This window comes from Salvia hispanica, chromosome 1 (genome assembly GCF_023119035.1).
Source record: "Salvia hispanica cultivar TCC Black 2014 chromosome 1, UniMelb_Shisp_WGS_1.0, whole genome shotgun sequence".
Classification (NCBI taxonomy): Eukaryota; Viridiplantae; Streptophyta; class Magnoliopsida; order Lamiales; family Lamiaceae; genus Salvia; species Salvia hispanica.
In genome coordinates this window covers 35,216,410-35,225,923 of record NC_062965.1, presented here as the reverse complement: position 1 = coordinate 35,225,923, position 9,514 = coordinate 35,216,410, and positions in this window count along the sequence as shown.

Sequence of the window (9,514 nt, the reverse complement as noted above, 5' to 3'; positions counted from 1 at the left end):
TATGGTGTTGTGTGTGTGTAAGGTGCTGTGAGTGTGTTTATAATGTTGTGTGTGTATGGTGTTGTATGTGTGTTTATGGTACTCTGTGTGTGTATACGTGTTGGGTAGTTTAGGGTGTTGTGTGTGTTTAAGGTGTTGCGTGTGTGTCTACGGTGCTGCGTGTGTGTCTACGGTGCTGCGTGTGTGTGTTTATGTGTAGCTTATAGTCATTACGTCCGTGTATAGTGTGTTTATGTATAACTTATAGACTATAGTTATCAACTACTTATTTTGAATTGTGGCAGATGTCTGAATCTCATCACTAACACAAGTTATTCCTGATTTTGATCAAGATGAAGACATGTTAGAGGATATTGAAGTTGAAGAACTACATCTTACATCAACGGAGACAGAAAAAAATGAACGGAAGAAATGGAAAACTAGAGTGGGATCTGATGTGTGGCAAGAGTATACAAAAGTCATGGTTAAAGAAAGAGCGACCCTCCAGTAGAACGATCAAAAACCAAATGCAACCGATGTTTGAGACTTATTGCGGCTGATCCAAACAAGCATGACACATCATCATTGTGGAAACACTACACATCATGCATGAAGATGCATGAAGCGAACAAGTCGCAGACAGTGCTTAACTTGGACAAGTGAGGATCCTTGATAAGCTGGAAATTCAACCAAGACCATTTAAGGGAAGCATTGGTTAAGATGCTTATCCTTGACAAGTTACCTTTTAGATGTGTTGAGCGAGAAGGTTTTATCCTATTTATGAAAGAAGCTCAACCATTGTACAAGATTCCAAGCAGACACACTATTAGAGAGGATTGTGTAAAGATGTACTTGACACAGAAGATGCATCTGAGGAATTTTTTCGGGTTAAAAGGCATGGGAAGAGTGTCACTTAAAACTAATAGTTGGATCGGCTGCAATAACACAAACTTTATTTGTGTCACGGCGCATTGCATCGATAGCTCATGGAATTTGCACAAAAATATCATTGGCTTCTCAAAGATCAATAGTCATAAATGTGACGATCTTGTTTCTGCAATCACCGCTATTCTTCATGATTGGAGACTATTTTGTTGCACCTTGGACAATGCTGCCACCAATGATTATGCAATTAAGGAGATGACCACAAGGTTCATAGAGAGGAACACGCTTCTTGCTGGTGGTTAGTATTTCCACCAGCGATGTGTGGGACACATACTCAATATTGTTGTTGAAAATGGATTAGAGGAGATAGGTATGTCGGTTAGACGAGTTAGGGAAGCCGTGAAGTGGATAACAGCCTTTACCATTCAAAGACACTGCAAATTTATATAAGGTTGAGACTTCAAAGTTTTTGTGCATGGATGTTCCCACTAGGTGGAACTCGACATACCTTATGCTGGAGTCAGCATTGCCGTATGCGCCGATAGACGATAATACGACACGAACCCGCACGAAATTAATGGGTATATGTCAAAGCTTATTGGGTTCATGTCCTTATCGTGTCGACATGATAAGGGCACGAAAATTTCGTGTCGTGTTCGTGTTACACGTTAAGAAATAATATTAATTATATTATACTCCCAACGTCCGCCATTAGGAGTCCCGGTCACTTTTGTGCAATCGTTTTATAAAAATGATAATAAATAGTTAAAGTGGAGAAATGGTAAAGTAAGAGAGAGAATAACTTAGGTAAGACTCTTCTCAACATTATTCTCTCTTTTACTTTACCATTTATCCACTTTAACTATTTATAATCATTTTTACAAAACGAGTGTACAAAAGTGATCGGGACTCCTAATGACGGACGGAGGGAGTATAATATTATTATTTGTTTTATTTTATTTTAGTATTAGGCTATTAGGCATTAGCGACTTAGCGTGAAAAACTGGAAGTATATTTTTCATTTATTCACTTTCCAATTAGGGTTCAGCATAGCAGCGCCACACTCTCTAATCATGATCTCTCCGTCTCCGTCTCTGAGTTCGTCGGTTTGCTCGTCGCCTGTGTTCACGACTTCATTGCACCGCCACTCTCCACCGCTCTCGCCTTTGTTCGTCGATTATTGGTATGTTGCTTCTTCATTCCTTTTCTATTTTCCGTTTCTAGTTTCTTAATTGTTGTAATCTATTGCTTCTTCATCTATATTCTATACAAATTCTTGATTAACTCACCTAGTATTATGGTCTTTTCAATCATTTTTCCTATTTTATTTGAGAATTTTAAGTGTTAAAAATGAAGACTACAATAATACTAAAATGGTGGTACACTAAGATTCTAATTTTTTATGTCAATTGTCAAAGTTAATAGGTTTTACTTTTTATTTATTTTGGATTAAGTTCCAGATTTGGAAGAGGGTTAAAACTCATATTTATGCTCCAGATTAAGTTCACAACTTAATTTGTAGTTCTAGATTTGAGTGTCAAAAGATTTATTTTGGATTAAGTGCTGATATTTTCGTAATTTGTAGTCTAGATTCACTTTTTAATTCCTAATTTGTAGTCTAGATAAATTCATTGTTATATTGATTTTAAATATTCAAAAGTGCTGATATTTTCGTTATGTGCTGATCTTTGTTCTTTAGATCTTGTAGTTATGTCCATCAACTTTGGGCGTGGGAGCAGCTCCAAAATCAGTGAAGGCTCTCCAACATCAGCAAGTCAAGCCCCACATGGGTCAAACAATGATGAGGTCCAAGACATGGACTTGGAGATATTGGAGAACCCTAATTTGAATGTCCTTAAGCCACCAAAGTCGACACAAAGAAGAAAACTCAGGTCAGATGTATGGAATCACTTTGAAGTTAAATTGGATGGTTATGGTACAAAGACATGTGTATGCAAATATTGTGATCATAAATATGAACGAGTTGCAAGTAAATTTGGAACAGGAAACCTGCATCGTTATTTGGATAGTTGTCCTAGAAAGAAAACTAAGGATATTGGTGTGATTTTATTTGAGGGAAAATCAAAGTTTGACCCTATGCATTTTCATCAGCTGTTGTGTAATGCCATAGTTGTTCATGATTTGTCATTTCGATTTGTGGAGTATGAACACATTGTTGCTTGTTTTCAGTACATTAAGCGGGATATTAATCTGATGACTAGAAACACGATAAAGGTTGATGTCTTAAGAATGTATGAAAGAGAGAAGCCTATTATTAAGTCTAGATTAAGTGAAATACCTGGTAGAGTCTGTTTGACCTCTGATTGCTGGACTTCCATTACTAGTGATGGTTATATTTCATTAACATGTCACTTCATTGATGAGGATTGGATCTTACAAAAGTTGATGTTAAATTTCTATTTGATGCAATCACCACATACTGGCAAAGCATTGTGTAACAAGTTGTTTTCTATGACATGTGATTGGGGGCTTGAGAACAAAATATTTTCTTTGACATTGGACAATGCTGCTGCGAATGACCTTTCAATTGAATACTTGATCAAGCAAATGAATTTGAATAATTCACTTATCAACTTATCAGTAAGGGTGAATTTTTTCATATTCGTTGTTGTGCACATATTATCAATTTGGTTGTCAAGTTGGTTTGGAAGGCATTGATCAATCTGTCACTAAGATTTGTGAAAGTGTCAAGTATGTGCGAAGTTCACAAACGAGAAAGCAAAACTTTTTGGAATGTGTGAGCAAAGCAAGTTTGGCGACAGAGAAAGGTTTGAGGCAAGATGTGATCACAAGGTGGAATTCAACCTTTTTATGCTTGACAATGCATTATATTATAGGAAAGCTTTCATGAATCTGGAACTTTATGATACGAAATACAAGTTTTATTCTTCTTCAATAGAATGGGATAAAATTGAGAAGATTCGTGGCTTCTTGTCCTTATTTTATGATGTCTCTAACTTATTTTCGGAAAGCAGCTATCCTATAGCGAATTTATATTTTCGCCTGGTTGTCATGTGCTATAATTATTTGAAGCAGAATATAAATAGTCCAGATGAGTATATCAAAAAAATGGTGGGACAGATGATGCCAAAATTTAAGAAATATTGGTCAGATTTCAGCATGATTTTGACTATTGCTGTAGTCTTTGATCCACGTTATAAGCTTCAATTTGCGGATTTCTTTTATAAGAAGTTGTATGGATCATCAAATAGCCGTCAGTTTTAGCTAGTGAAACAAAAGTTGTTTGCGTTATTTGAGGAATATTGCACTTGGTGCATGGATAACGTTGATCATGCTAGAAGTGGTGAAAATGTGAATAGTGACTTTGCAAATGCAGATTCTTTGACAGTGGTCGAGAAAAGTTATTAACTTTTGTTATATATTATGAATTTTAATAGATTTTATTGAATATATATTCATTTTTATATTATTTGTATCTTAATTGTAGGAGTTTAACTTATTAGATGTTGAATTTGGATTGAGCCAACCGAAGTCGCAATTGGAGATATACATGGAGGAAAAGAGATTGGATGTCAAATCCAATCTTGATATTCTTAATTATTGGAAAACACAACAACTCAAGTATCCACAAGTTTGCTTGCATGGCTCGTGATATTTTGAGCATTCCAATAACGACAGTTGCTTCTGAATTTGTGTTTAGTGTTGGTGGAAGAGTTCTTGATCCACACCGTAGTTCACTCAAGTCGGACACGGTAGAGGCGATTATATCCACTAGAGATTGGCTGTTTGGAAAAAAAATGTATTCTTATTTGTTTAATTCATGCTAAACTTATTATTATAATATCTCATTAATTCTTTTTTTTCCTTTCGATGCCATCAAAGATGATATACCAACAAATGACTTAGCTGAAGACTTTTAAAATGCTAATGATGAAGCTCAAACTGGAAGCTCTACAGCCTCCACATCCACCACTTTTGCTACTTGAAAGCTTTATAGGTTAGACTTTATACTTGCTTAATTTTTACAAGCCATATACAATGCTTCAATTCAATTGTTCCTTATGTGTACACAGATGCAAAGAAGAGTTTGCTGGTTGGTTGCTACTTTTTGCTTGCTGCAATGATCAAGATTGTTGGAACAAAGAATGATATATGTTGCTGCAATGACCATGAAAATTTGGAACAAAGAATGATGCATTTTTTGTTTGGATTTTTCTATTTGTTGGACATTTAATTAGATTGTTTGTTGAACTAGTTTTGTTTGCTATTTGATGTTTCCTGGATTTTTAAACAGATTGTGGAATGATGGATTTTTCTTTGCAATTTGCTGGATTTTAAATCAGATTGTGTACTTAGATTTTAAGTTTTTAATCTTATCGTGTTATCAGGTTCTTATCGTGTTACCAGGTCGTATTATTATAGTGTCGTTATTGTGTCGTGTCATATATGTGTTGTTATCGTGTCGTGTTGACACGAAATAGTTCGTGTCGTTAATGGGTTCGTGTCGTGTTCGTGTCTGAGGGTAGCGGGTCATGTTCATGTTCTTGTTTGGAGTTTTCTTAATGGGTCGTGTTTGTGTTTGTTGTTATCATGTCGATACGATAACGACACAACACGCACGATTTGCCATCCCTATGCGCCGGTGATGGCTCTCTTTGAGAGAGTGAACTCAACCTTTGTTCGAGATTTGTTGCAGAAGACATACAATAAGAAATCCATTGGTGTGCCTGAAGAGCTCGATTGGCATGAAGTAAGGAGGATGTGTGGTTATCTCAAAAAGTTCCACAAGTTGACTGAAGAGGTCTCTGCCACCTCATATCCTACATGACACACATTCTTTAATGAAATGTGTAGCATCTTCACTGTTATCAGGCGCATGGAGGGACATGAGGATGAAGATATAAAGAGAATGACCATAAGCATGAAGTCAAAGTTGGGAAAGTATTGGTTAGAGGATGAAGAGCTAAACCCGAGAATGAACAAGATAATGTATATTGCAGCTATGTTAGATCCGCAACAAAAGATGAAACATATGCAAATATGTTTGAAAACAGTGTATGGGGATCGCCGGGCTGTTGAGTTGGTGGAAATGTTAAAAAAAGTTAATGTATGACTTGTTTGAGTTGTACCAAAGTGAGATGAATGTCAATTCAAATCAACCACCAACACCTGGATGTACAGCTGAAGACGACACAACTAGTGTGTGGGTAGTCACTGTGTGCACAGAAAGAAACAGGATTCCTAGATCCAGCAAATCCGCTAGATCACTCGGTCTAGGAACTCACTGGTCGTTGGAAAATCCTGGTCGTCGGACACACAGAGCACTTCTTCAAAAACCCTCAACCACTTTACTAGAACCTAGCACAGAGAAGTAGAGATCGATCCCACAGAGATGGATGCGTAATAATCATGCTCAAGGATTTGGGAATTGTTTTTGGGTTGCTGCTGCCACGCATTTTTTTTGGGTTGAGGAAATTAAACTTAAACTTGGAATTTTAAATTGCTACGCTAACAGCTAGATCTAGGTGAAATAACAAAAGCATGCACGTAAACTAGAACCGAACAATCACTAGATCTGAGAAACTATTCTAATTACCTAGATCTGGGAAATAAACTGACGATGGGGACCATAACTGAAAAAAAAAGCAGAGTACGGACGAAAAGCTGGAAAAAACAACTAACTAAGGTACTAACTAACAGCGACATCATCTTCTCCAACCAATTTGCATAAAAACTCAGAAGAAAACAACATGAGCGAAATCGGAACAGAGCAGACTGGATTTTAACAATTTTAATGAAGAAGAATTAAGAACTAAACAGATCTACGGATGCTAGACGAAGCAAAACAGAAAGCAAACAGAAAACTCAAAATCCATGCATAACTCGACTTCCCCTGTTCAGATCCAACCTCGGACGCTAAATCCACTCCGGATCCAAGCATCCGACACAAACTCCAGCCAAAAGAAACATTTCATAACTTCAGATTCAACCAATAACCTTCAATCAACAACAACACCACAGATCTACTGCCAAATTCCCAGATCGAGCACCAAAGTAACAAAAAACAGAGATCAACATGCAACTTGCCGAAATAAAACTCTTAACAGCAGGATCAACGTAGATCAACACGAAATAACACAAATATAACGGAAACTAAAAAATGCATAGATCATCAGTAACATCAACAGCCAAATCGACTTCCAAAAGTGAAGTTCGACGAAATAGAGTGCAAAAGAACTGAAATTAAGTAGATTGTATCTTCGCCCTCACGCGGATGGTGTTACGACGGAATTTCTCTGAAGAATTGACCCCTTGAAACCTAAAACTACCCCAAAACTCCCATTTCCCAAGTGTGTGTTGTGTGTGAGCTAAGAGTGAACGAAAAAGAGTGATATCTTGTGTGTTGCATGCTCCTCTATTTATAGGCGTTGAAGTGGTGCCCAACGAGGTATAGATAGACTTTGTTGCCCTCAGCTATTGACTCCCTTCTTCTAGCCTTCTTTTCCCTTAGGTTCTGCTCACTTCTACTTCATTTCTTCGCTAGACTGTTTCCTCCAGCATCTCCTGGATCTAGCGATTCTGTCACACACCTGGCTTAGAAACCGTGTTAGACCCATCAAAATGTAATGTTTTTCACTATATAACCGATGCATGAAATTAGCCTTATCAACAACTCAAACTACTGTACCAGTAGATGAAGATGGTTTTGAAGAGGTTCATTTATCTAGTTTGGTGACTATTGATGAAGAAGATGAAGAGGAAGTGCTAGATCGGTCAGAGTTGACTTTGTACTTTGCAGAGAAACAATACAAGATGAATATAGTGGAGGTTAGCAATTTTGACATTCTGCAGTGGTGGAAGTTAAAAACTCCCCGCTATCCCGTTCTATCTGAGATGGCAAAAGATATATTGGCCTAAGTTAAAAACTTCACGAGTAAGTGTCCTAAGTTGACTTGGCTTGGGTTTTAAGAAATGCAATGGAAAGGGGGTAGAAAAAGTTAGTGGAATGTTGGTCCTATTTGTATATATTAGTTCTAAATAAAATGTGAATGAGATGAGTTAGTAGAATGTGGAGTCCATTATAAAAAGTAAATAAGACACTTAATTGTGGACGAATAAAAGAGGAAACTTGAGACACTTAATCGTGGACAGAGGGAGTAATTGGATATTATGGGGGGTTGGTACTAGTAGATGCACGAACTGAGGATTTCACAATTTGAGCTATAGTACATATTTACGAGCTGGTTTTTATTATTTGATCTTTAACTGGTACTTATCGTGTTGGCATTGCTATTGCACTATATTGGCTTCATTGAGGTTTTATCAGCTGTTTTTGTTTTTCTGCATTCAGATTCACAAATGCTGAACTTTGTTTACCTATTCTGTGTTTAGCTGGATAGATTAGAAATTTAGTACTGACCATGACTTTTCTCTAGCTTAGTAGTTTAGCAAATGTTGTGAGATTTCTTACTTTGTTGGCTTAAGAAGCCGAGAGTCATCATTCTGTAAATAAATAGTAAGTATACTTTTGTTTTCAGACCTATAAGTTAATCCATGACTATTGTAGTATGATTTTTCTAAGTGAGTGGACTGTAGAAAATCTCTTTCTTGATGCATTCACATTTAACATAGATTTTGTGTTCTGAGAAAGTTGATATGCAGCTTTATACACTTTTCTAAGCATGAGGTATGTTTGACTCATCCCTTTTTGTTTCACTGTTCAACAGATAGTTGTTTGCCTGTTTAAACATAAAGATTGGTGAACAGTTACAAGCTCTACTAGCTCCAGCAATATTACCACTGTCATTTTTTGAGTTTGCAGGTAAACACTTAACACATGGCTTGATATTATGGTATATATCATTTGATGTGAGTACGAAGTTATTTTACCATATCATACATTGTCAATTTATGCATGCACAAAGTTAGTTAATATGATGAGTACTAGTGATTAGTTTGATGCTATTACCACATTCAATCTCAGATACAATCTCAGTAAGTATTCAATCCTGATTTTGAAGTTTGAGCTTAATTCAACTTGATGGTTGTGTGTGCCAGAATGCATGTTTCTTGCTTTCCAAGACACAATATCTTTCTCCCCGTTGTGCTTGCACATTTTGAATTTTTTTCGTGTTTGTTTAATGGAAGGATGACGTTATGGTAAGGGCCGAAGAACATCCGGCTCAAGAAACAGAGAACCCGGATCATGAAGCCATCTTCGTGGAACTTTACAGGAAGGTGAAGAAGAAAAAACAAAATTTTCATTGAAAAGACGCATCATTCGCTCTTCCATCTGTTGCTCCCTTTTAGCCACTTCCTCCCGCGCCATTGCAATTTTTCTATCTAAATCAACTTGCACCTGTTGTTCCCTCTTCTCCGCTTTCTCCCGCACCACTTCAATTTTCCTATCTGAATCGGCTTGCACATTTTTAATTTGCAGCTACATTTGTTCATGATGTTCTTGAACTCGTTGCTCAACCATTTCATCAACCTTGTGCTCGCGGACAAGCATCAAGCATATACTTCCCATTGGCCACTTACTCATTCGTGGGTTCTGCCACTGTCAATGCTAGCAAGGTCGATGAAATGGCTGAGCAACGAGTTTAAGAACATCGTGAACAAATGTAGTTGCGAATTGAAAAAGTGCAGGCCAATTCAGATAGAAAAA